Below are 12,036 nucleotides of genomic sequence, written 5' to 3'. Positions count from 1 at the left end.
CAAACCAAATCCATCAGCACACCAGAAAGGTTATTCACCACAATCAAGTCAGCTTCATTTCTGGGATGCAAGGCTGGTTCAGCATACACAAATAAATAAGCGTAATCCATCTCATAAACAGAACTAATGACAAAAACCACATGATTATCTCAACAGATGCAGAAAAGGCCTTCGATAAAATTCAACATCCCTTCATGCTAAAAACTCTCAATAAACTAGGTATTGATGGAACATATCTCAAAATAATAAGAGCTATTTATGACAAACCCACAGACCAATATAATTTTGAATGGGCAAAAGTTGGAAGCATTCCCTATGAAAACCAGCAAAAGACAAGGGTGCCCTTTCTCACCACTCCTATTCAACATAGTATTGGAAGTTCTGGCCAGGGCAATCAGGCAAGAGAAAGAAATAAAGGGTAGTCAAACAGGAAAGGAGGAAGTCAAATTGTCTCTGTTTGCAGATGACATGATTCTATATTTAGAAAACCCCATTGTCTCAGCCCAAAATCTCCTTAAGCTGAAAAGCAACTTCAGCAAAGTCTCAGGATACAAAATCAATGTACAAAAATCACAAGGATTCCTATATGCCAATAACAGACAAACAGAGAACCAAATCATGCGTGAACGCCCAGTCAAAATTGCTACAAAGAGACTAAAATACCTAGGAATACAACTTACAAGGGATGAGAAGGATCTCTTCAAGGAGAACTACAAACCACTGATCAAGAAAATAAGAGAGGACACAAATAAACGGAAAGACATTCTATGCTCATGAATAGGAAGAATCAATATTTTGAAAATGGCATACTGTGCAAAGTAGTTTACAGATTCAATGCTATCCCCATCAATCTACCATTGACTTTCTTCACAGATTTGGTAAAAACTACTTTAAATTTCACGTGGAACCTAAAAAAAGCCCACATAGCCAAGATAATCCTAAGCAAAAAGAACAAAGTTGGGGCCATCACGTTACCTGACTTCAAACTATACTACAAGGCTACAGTAACCAAAACAGCATGGTACTGGTACCAAACAGATACATAGACGAATGGAACAGAACAGAGATCTCAAAAATAACACCATACATCTACAACCATCGGACCTTTGACAAACCTAACAAAAACAAGCAATGGAGAAAGCATTCCCTATTTAATAAATGGTGTTGGGAAAACAGGCTAGCCATATGCAGAAAACTGAAACTGAACCCCTTCCTTACACCTTATACAAAAATTAACTTAAGATGGATTAAAGACTTAAATGGAAAACCCAAAACCATAAAAACCCTAGAAGAAAATCTAGGCAATACCATTCAGGACATAGGCATGGGCAAAGACTTCATGATTAAAACACCAAAAGCAATGGCAACACAAGCCAAAATTGACAAATGGGATCTAATTAAACTAAAGAGCTTCTGCACAGAAAAAAAAAAAAAAAAAAAAAAAAAAACTATCATCAGAGTGAACAGGCAACCTACAGAATGGGAGAAAATGTTTGCAATCTATCCATCTGACAAAGGGCTAATATCCAGAATCTACAAGGAACTTAAACAAATTTACAAGAAAAAACCAGCCCCATCAAAAAGTGGGTGAAGGATATGAACAGATACTTCTCAAAAGAAGACATTTATGCAGCCAACAAACATGAAAAAAAGCTCATCATCACTGGTCACTAGAAAAATACAAATCAATACCACAATGAGATATCCATCTCACGCTAGTTAGAATGGCGATCATTAAAAAGTCAGGAAACAAAAGATACTGGAAAGGATGTAGAGAAATAGTAACACTTTTACAGAGTTGGTGGGAGTGTAAATTAGTTCAACCATTGTGGAAGACAATGTGGTGATTCCTCAAGGATCTAGAACCAGAACTACTATTTGACCCAGCAATCCCATTACTGGGTATATACTCAAAAGACTATAAATCACTGTACTATAAAGACACATGCACATGTATGTCTACTGCAGCACTGTTCACAATGGTAAAGACTTGGAACCAACCCAAATGCCCATCAATGACAGACTGGATTAACAAAATGTGGCACGTATACACCATGGAATACCATAGAGCCATAAAAAAGGATGAGTCCTTTGCAGGGACATGCATGAAGCTGGAAACCATCATTCTCAGTAAACTAACACAGGAACAGAAAACCAAACACTGCATGTTCTCACTCATAAGTGGGAGTTGAACAATGAGAACACATGGACACAGGGAGGGGGAACATCACACACCAAGGCCTCAAGAAGTGGGGGACTAGGGGAGGGATAGCATTAGGAGAAACACCTAATATAGATGACGGGTTGATGGGTGCAGCAAACCACCATGGCATGTGTAAACCTATGTAACAAACCTGCACATTCTGCACATGTACCCCAAAACTTAAAGTATAATTTTAAAAAAATTCTGAAAACACGAAGAATTGCAGGATGTGGAAAGCTGGGATAAGTATTACACCCTAACAGCAAGAATAGCCAGATAAACTACAAAATCATAACCTTTTCTAAACTCATTAGAGAACTGAGATCATAGGGCAATCAAAAAGTCTAAAATGGGCCGGGCATGGTGGCTTATGCCTGTCATCTCAGCACTTTGGGAGGCTGAGACGGGTAGATCACCTGAGTTGAAGACTAGCCTGGCCAATATGGTGAAACCCCATCTCTACTAAAAATACAAAAAAAATCAGCCAGGCGTGGTGGCATGTGCCAGTAATCGCAGCTACTCGGGAGGCTGAGGCAAGAGAATTGCTTGCACCTGGGAGGTGGAGGTTGCAGTGAGCTGAGATCTTGCCACTGCATTCCAGCCTGGGCAAAGCATGAGACTCTGTCTCAAAAAAAAAAAATAAATAAAAAGTCTAAAATGTAAGGAAAGATAGGTGCCACCAAAGAGAAATGGGACATGAGTACTGGGTCATCTGTGGCAGAACACAAAAGGAAGAAACACTGGGCAACATAGAAGCAGGTAAAAATAATTTCTGCGGAGGTTTTTTTTTTGTCTTTTTCATTTTTATTTATTTTTTAATCTTATCTGGGATACATGTGCAGAATGTGCAGGTTTGTTACATAGGTATACGTGGGCCATCATGGTTTGCTGCAGCTATCAATCCGTCATCTAGGTTTTAAGCCCCACATATGTTAGGTATCTGTCCTAATGCTCTCCCTCTCCTTGTCCCCCATCCCCCAATAGGCCTCGATGTGTGTTGTTCTCCTCCCTGTGTCCATGTGTTCTCATTGTTCAACTCCCACTTATGAGTGAGAACATGCAGTGTTTGGTTTTCTGTTCCTGTGTTAGTTTGCTGAGAATGATGGCTTCCAGCTTCATCCATGTACCTGCAAAGATGATCTCATTCTTTTTTATGGCTGTGTAGTATTCTATGGTGTATATCCAGTCTATCATTGATGGGCATTTGGGTTGGTTCCAAGTCTTTGCTATTGTAAATAGTGCTGCAGTAAACATACATGTGCATGTGTCTTTATAGTAGAATGATTTATAATCTGTTAGGTATATACCCAGTAATGGGATTTCTGGGTCAAAAGGTAGTTCTGGTTCTAGATCCTTGAGAAATCACCATATTGTCTTCCACAATGGCTGAACTAATTTACACTCCCACCAACACTGTAAAAGCATTCCTATTTCTCCACAGCCTCCTCACCATCTATTGTTTCCTGACTTTTTAATAATCGCCATTCTGACTTACATGAGATGGTATCTTATTGTGGTTTTGATATGCATTTCTCTAATGGTGGGATGATGAGCTTTTTTCCATAATGTTTGTTGGTCGCATAAATGTGTTTTTTGATAATTTTCTGTTCATACACTTTGCCCACTTTTTGATGCAGTCGTTTGATTTTTCTTGTAAATTTGTTTAAGTTCCTTATAGATACTGGATATTAGCCCTCTCTTCCTATTTGAATATCCTTTATTTCTTTCTCTTGCCTGATTGCCCTGGCCAGAACTTTCAATACTATGTTGAATAGGAGTGGCAAGAGAGGGTACCCTTGTCTTGTGCCGGTTTTCAAAGAGAATGCTTCCAGCTTTTGCCCATTCAGTATTAGATTGCCTAATAAGTAGCTTTTGAGATATGTCATAAGTAGCTTTTAAGATATGTTTGTCATAAGTAGCTTTTGAGATATGTTCCATCAATACCTAGTTTATTGAGAGTTTTTAGCATGAAGGGATGTTGAATTTTATCAAAGGCCTTTTCTGCATCTATTGAGATAATCACGTGGTCTTTGTCATTGGTTCTGTTTATGTGATGGATTACGCTTACTTATTTGCATATGTTGAACCAGCCATGCATCCCAGGGATGAAGCTGACTTGAATGTGGTGGATAACTTTTTTGATGTGCTGCTGGATTCGGTTTGCCAGTATTTTATTGAGGATTTTCTCATTGATGTTCATCAGGGATATTGGCCTGAAGTTTTCTGTTTTTGTTGCGTCTCTGCCAGGTGTTGGTATTAGGATGATGCTGGTCTCATAAAATGAGTTCAGGAGGAGTGCCTCTTTTTCAATTGTTTAGAATAGTTTCAGAAGAAATGGTACCAGCTACTCTTTGTACCTCTGGTAGAATTTGGCTGTGAATCTGTCTAGTTCTGGGCTTTTTTTGGTTCTCAGGCTATTAATTACTGCCTCAATTTCAGATTGTTATTGGTCTACCAGGGATTTGACTTCTTCCTAGTTTAGTCTTGGGAGGGTGTATGTGTCCAGGAATTTATCCATTTTTTCTAGATTTTCTAGTTTATTTGTGTAGATGTGTTTATAGTATTCTCTGATGGTAGTGTGTATTTCTGTGGGATCTGTGCTGATATTCTCTTTATCATTTTTATTGTGTCTATTTGATTCTTCTTTTCTTCTTTATTAGTCTAGCTAGGAATCTATCTATTTTGTTAATTTTTTTTTTTCAAAAAACCAGCTCCTGGATTCATTGATTTTTTGAAGGGTTTTTTGTGCCTCTATCTCCTTCAGTTCTGATCTAATCTTAGTTATTTCTTGACTTCTGCTAGCTTTTGAATTTGTTTGCTCCTGCTTTCTAATTCTTTTAATTGTGATGTTAGGGTGTCAATTTGAGATCCTTCCAGATTTCTGAAGTGGGCCTTTAATGCTATAAATTTCCCTCTTAACACTGCTTCAGCTGTGTCCCAGAGATTCTGGCATGTTGTCTCTTTGTTCTCATTGGTTTCAAAGAACTTCTTGATTTCTTCCTCAATTTTGTTATTTACCCAGTGGTCATTCAGGAGCACATTGTTCAATTTCCATGTAGTTGTGAGGTTTTGAGTGAGTTTCTTAATCCTAATCGCACTGTGGTCTGACAGACTGTTTGTTATGATTTCCATTCTTTTGCATTTGCTGAGGAGTGTTTTACTCCCAATTATGTGGTCAGTTTTAGAAGAAGTGCCATGTGGTGCTGAGAAGAATGCATATTCTGTTGATTTGGGGTGGAGCGTTCTATAGATGTCTATTAGGTCCCCTTGATCCAGAGCTGAGTTCACATCCTGAATATCCTTGTTAATTTTCTATCTCGTTGATCCATCTAATATTGAAAGTGGAGTGTTAAAGTCTCCCTTTTGTATTGTGTGGGAGTCTAAGTCTCTTCGTAGGTCTCTAAGAACTTGTTTGATGAATCTGGGTGCTCCTGTATTGGGTGCATGTATATTTAGGATAGCTAGCTCTTCTTGTTGCATTGATCCCTGTACCATTATGTAATACCCCTTTTGTCTTTTTTGATCTTTGTTGGTTTAAAGTATGCTTTATTGGAGACTAGGACTGCAACCCCTACTTTTTTTTGCTTTCCATTTGCTTGGTAAATATCCCTCCATCCCTTTATTTTGAGCCTATGTGTGTCTTTGCACATGAGACGGGTCTACTGAATACAGCACATGGATGGGTCTTGACTCTTTATTCAATTTGCCAGTCTGTGTCTTTTAATTGGGGCATTTAGCCCATTTACATTTAAGGTTAATATTATTGTGTGTGAATCTGATCCTGTCATCATGATGCTAGTTGGCTATTTTGCACATTAGTTGATGCAGCTTCTTCATAGTGTTCATGGTCTTTATATTTTGGTGTGTTTTTGCAATGGTTGGTACCAGTTTTTCCTTTCCATAGTTAGAGCTTCCTTCAGGAGCTCTTGCAAGGCAGGCCTGGTGGTGACAAAATCCTCAGCATTTGCTTGTCTGGAAAGGATTTTATTTTTCCTTTGCTTATGAAACTTAGTTTGGCTGGATATGAAATTCTGAGTTGAAAATTCTTTTATTTAAGAATGTTGAGCCAGGCGCGGTGGCTCACGCCTGTAATCCCAGCACTTTGGGAGGCCGAGGCGGGCGGATCACAAGGTCAGGAGATCGAGACCACGGTGAAACCCCGTCTCTACTAAAAATACAAAAAAAAATTAGCCGGGCGCGGTTGTGGGCGCCTGTAGTCCCAGCTACTCGGGAGGCTGAGGCAGGAGAATGGCGTGAACCCGGGAGGTGGAGCTTGCAGTGAGCCGAGATCGCGCCACTGCACTCCAGCCTGGGCGACAGAGCGAGACTCCGTCTCAAAAAAAAAAAAAAAGTAAAAAAAAAAAAAAAAAAAAAAAAAAAAAAAAAAAAAAAAAAAAAAAATGTTGAATATTGGCCCCCATGCTCTTCTGGCTTGTAGGGTTTCTGCAGAGAGATACACTGTTAGTCTGATGGGCTTCCCTTCGTAGGTGACCTGACCTTTCTTTCTGGCTGCCCTTAACATTTTTTCCTTCATTTCATCCTCGGTGAATCTGAAGATTATGTCTCTTGGGGTTGATCTTCTCAAGGAGCATTTTTGTGGTGTTTTCTGTATTTCCTGAATTTGAATGTTGGCGTGTCTTGCTAGGTTGGGGAAGTTCTAGATAATATCCTGAAGTGTGTTTTCCAACTTGATTCCAATCACCCCATCACTTTCAGGTACACCCATTAATTGTAAGTTTGGTCCTTTCACATAGTCACATATTTCTTAGAGGCTTTGCTCATTCCTTTCCATTCTTTTTTCTCTAATCTTGTCTTCATGCTTTATTTCAGCAAGGTGGTCTTCAATTTCTGGACATCCTTTCTTCCACGTGATTTGGCTACTAAAACTTGTTTATGCTTCACTAAATTATCATGCTGGTTTTGCAGCTATGTCAGGTCATTTATATTCCTCTCTGAACTGGTTATTCTAGTTAGTAGTTCCTATAACCTTTTATCAAGGTTTTCTTAGCTTCCTTGCATTGGGTTAGAATGTGCTCCTTTAGCTCAGAGGAATTTGTTATTATCCACCTTCTGAAGCCTACTTCTGTCAATTCATCATTCTCATTCTCTGTCCAGTTTTGCACCCTTGCTGGAGAGGTGTTGCGATCATTTGGAGGAGAAGAGGCATTCTGGCTTTTGGAATTGTCAGCATTTCTTGTGCTGGTTTTTGCTCATCTTCATGGATTTATCTACCTTTGATCTTTGAGGCTGATGACCTTTGGCTGGGGTTCTTGTGTGGGCGTCTTTTTTGTTTATGTTGTTGTTGTTGTTGCTGCTTTCTGTTTGTTTGTTTTCCTTCTAACAGTCAGGTCCCTCTTCTGCAGGTCTGCTGTAATTTGCTGGTCAACTCCAGACCCTGTTCACCTGCGTATCACCAGTGGAGGCTGCAGAACAGCAAAGATTGCTGTCTGCTCCTTCCTCTGGAAGCTTCGTCCCAGGCGGCACTGGCCTGATGCCAGCCAGAGCTCTCCTGTATGAGGTGTCTGTTGATTCCTGTTGGGAGATCTCTCCCAGTCAGAGGCACAGGGGTCAAGGACCCACTTGAGGAGGCAGTCTGTCCCTCAGCAGAGCTAGTACTGTGCTGGAATAATCTCCCTTGTCAGGATCAGCTACTTTCTTCAGAGCTAGCAGGCAGGAAGGATATAAGTCTGCTGAAGTTGCGACCACAGCTGCCTCTCCCTCCAGGTGCTCTGTACTAGGAAGATGAGAATTTTGTCTGTAAGCCCCTGACCGGAACTGCTGAATTTCCTTCAGAGATGCCCTGCCCAGTGAGGAGGAATCTAGAGAAGCAATCTGGCCACAGTCACTTTGCCATGCTGTGGTAAATTCTGCCCATTCCAAACCTCCCAGTCTCCTTAGCACTATCAGGGGAAAACCATCTACTAATGCCTCAGTACTGGTGGATGCCCCTCCCGCCACCAAGCTCGATCATCCCAGGTCGACTACAGACTGCTGTGCTGGCAGTGAGACTTTCAAGTCAGTGGTTCTTAGCTTGCTGGGATCCATGGGAGTGGGACGTGCTGAGCAAGACCACTTGGCTCCCTGGCTTCAGCCCCCTTTCCAGGGGAGTGGACGGTTCTCCTGTCTCACTGGGGTTCCAGGTGCCGCTGGAGTACAAAAAAACTCCTGTAGCTAGCTCAGTGCCTGCCCAATCAGCTGCCCAGTTTTGTGCTTGAAACCCAGGGCTCTGGTGGTATAAGCTCATGAGGGAATCTCCTGATCTGCAGATTGCAAAAATCCATGGGAAAAGTGTAGTATCCAGGGAGGTAGCACAGTCCCTCACCACTTCCCTTGGCTGGGGAAGGGAGGTCCCCTGGTTCCTTGCACTTTCTGGGTAAAGTGATGCCCCACCCTGCTTCTGCTTGCTCTCTGTGGGTTGCACCCACTGCCTAACTAGTCCCAATGAGATGAGCCAGGCACCTCAGTTGGAAATTACCCACCTTCTGTGTTGGTCTCACTGGGAGTTGCAGACTGGAGCTGTTTCTGTTCAGCCATCTTGGCCCCTCCTTCCAAGAATTTCCTTTTTTTTTTTTTTTTTTTTTAAACAAATTACTGAAGGCACATTGTGGGCTAATGTGTGAATACGAAAGTCCTGGGAGTCACAGACACAAGAAAAATTCACACCTCTCTCATACATTTTTCTCCACAGAACTTTACTGGATGCTCACAAGAAAGACTGGCTCTCCATGTCTGGGGATTTCCTGGTGATCCTGATCCCCTCTCCAAGACAGCCAAACTTTTCCTTGTTTCTTTGATGGGTCTTGACCCAGAAAGAACATTCTCCCCTTCCAACAGTGGTAGAACACCTCACGGCCAGGTGCGATGGCTCACACCTGTAATCTCAACACTTTGGGAGGCTGAAGTGGGTGGATCACTTGAGGTCAGGAGTTTGAGACAAGTCTGGACAACATGATGAAACCCCTTCTCCACCAAAATGTTGAAATCCCTTCTCCACCAAAAATACAAAAATTAGTTGAGCGTGGTGGTGCATGCCTGTAATCTCTTCTTCTCAGGAGGCTGAGGCAGGAGAACTGCTTGAACCCAGGAGGCAGAAGCTTCAGTGAGCTGAGATCGCACCACTGCACTCCAGCTTGGGTGACAGAACAAGACTCTGTCTCAAAACAAACAAACAAACAAAACAACAACAACAAAAAAACCTCTAATGAACTTGGGCCAGGCCATTTCCTGCCCCTCCAACAGGCTGACAGAATTTTTAGTCTGTCTAATAGTGAGACTAGACCAGGACAACACAGAGTCCTCACTGGTCCCCATCACTGGGCTAGCAAGCATGATAACAAGCAACAGGAGACCACTGCTGGAGGAGGGGCAAGCATGAATCAAGAAACATCCCTCCAAGGTACAGGTGCATTGGGAATTCTGAAAGCTGCAGGTAAAGCAGGAACATTTTAAGAAAACAAAACAAAAAACCTCTGGAAACTCAGCCTCTACCCTAAGCACAATGTTTTGAAGTTGGAGGTACACTGAAGGCAACAACAAAAACAAAAACAAAAAAATCCCAAACCCACACCACATCCTAATAAACTGACTCAACTCCACTTTTTTTCTGGAAGTGTACACAACTCTTCTCCTAAGCCTTAAAATTCCAGAGGAAGGAAGTAGATTTTTTTAAATTTTTAAAAAAATTTTTTAAAATTATACTTTAAGTTCTGGGATACATGTGCAGAAGGTGCAGGCTTGTTACATAGGTATACATGTGCCATGGTTGTTTGCTGCACCCATCAATCCATCATCTACATTAGGTATTTGAAGTATATATATTTTAAAGAAGAAATATTTAAAGAGAGATTAGCCAAGAATCTTCAGAAAATAATGAAAGATACAAACTACAGATCTAAGAAGCTCAGAGAGATGATTGGGCATGGTGGCTCATGCCTGTAATCCCACGTGGGAGGATCGCTTGAAACCAGGAGTTCAACACCAGCCTGGACAATATAGCAAGATCCTGTCTCTAAAATAAATAAACATAAATATACAAAAAATATATATTTAAATATATATTAAATATACATGTTTTTTTTTTAAAAAAAAAAGAAACTCAGAGATCACAATCAAGATAAGTACCCTACCACCACCACTAAAAGAAATCACACTTAGAAAGATATGTCATATTTAAACTGCTGAAAACCAAAGACAGATAGAAAATCTTAAACATGACAAGATAAAAAGAAACATTACACACAGATAAACAAGATAAGAATTACATCAGACATACTCAGAAATTATATAATCCAGAAGACAATGGTGTGAGTTCTTTAAAGGAATGAAAGAAAAAAAATTGCTGTCAACTCAGAATTCTACACCAAATGAAATAATCTTTTAAATTGAAGGGGAAAAAAATCTTTTAAAAAACAGCAGTTTTAGGTTCACAGCAAAATTAAGCAGAAAGTACAGACTCCTCATCTATCCCTGCCCCTACACATGCATGAACATCCCCAGTATTGATGTACTGCATCACAGTGGTACATGTGTTAGATCAATGAACCTACATTGTCACATCATTATCACCCCAGGTCCACAGTTTATACTAGAGTTCACTCTTGGTGGTGTACATTCTGTGGGTTTTGAAAAATGTGTAATGGGGGCGGAGGTGGTGGCTCATGCCTGTAATCCTACCACTTTGGGAGGCCAAGACGGGCAGATCACTTGAGGTCAAGAGTTCAAGAGCAGCCTGGCCAACATGGTGAAATCCCGTCTCTACTAAAAATGAAAAAATTAGCCAAGCATGGTGGCATTCGCCTGTAATCCCAGCTACTCGGGAGGCTGAGGCATGAGAATCACTTGAAGCTGGCCTTCTCAGATGAGCCTCTTTTACTTAGCAATATGCGTTTAAAGTTCTTCCATATTTCTTTATAGCTTGATAGTGCATTTCCTTTTAGTACTGAACAATATTTCATTGCCTGGATGTATCGGTTTATTTATCCATCCATCTACTGCAAGATATCTTGGTTGCTTCCAGGTATTGGCAACTATGAAGAAAGCTGCTGTAAACAGCTGTATGCAGGTGTTTTGGGTGAACATAAGTTTTTAACTTATTTGGGTAAATTCTAAGGAGTACAATGGCTGGATCATATGGTAAGAGTATGTTTAGTTTTGTAAGAGACAGCCAAACTGCCTTCCAGAGTGACTGTGAAGTGTTTATTGATATGATTTGATCTACCATATCTGTTACTGTTTTCTATTTGTTGCCTTTGCTCTTTGTTCCTATTTCTGTCTTCCACTCTTTTTCTGCCTTTCTTTCTGTGGTTTTAATTGAGCATTTTATATGATTCCATTTTCTCTCTTTTCTTAGCATACCAATTATACTTCTTTTTCTTACTTTTTCAGAAAAAGTTGTCCTAGAGTTTGAAATATACATTTATAACTAACCCCAATCCATTTTCAAATAATACTATACCACTTCCCATACAGTGCAAGTACCTAATAACCAAGTATTTCTAATTCTCCCTCCCATCCCTTGTATCATTGCTGTCATTCATTTCACTTATTCATAAGCACACATAAATGTGTATATTTATATACGCACAAAATTGAATACACTGTTAATATTATTAACCAAACTGTTATCAGTTACTCAGCTACATCAATTAAGAATAAGAAACATAAGTGTTTATTTTATATGTACTTACCCCTTCTCTGATGCTTTCTTTATATAGATCTGAGATTCTAACCTATATCATTCTCCTTCTCCCTGAACAACTTCTTTTAACATTTCTTACAAGGAAGATCTATTGGCAACAATTTCATTCGATTTTTGTTTATCTGAGAAAGTCTTT

The sequence above is a fragment of the Macaca thibetana genome, chromosome 6 (genome assembly GCF_024542745.1).
Source record: "Macaca thibetana thibetana isolate TM-01 chromosome 6, ASM2454274v1, whole genome shotgun sequence".
Lineage (NCBI taxonomy): Eukaryota > Metazoa > Chordata > Mammalia > Primates > Cercopithecidae > Macaca > Macaca thibetana.
Note: the sequence above shows the minus strand (reverse complement) of the source record.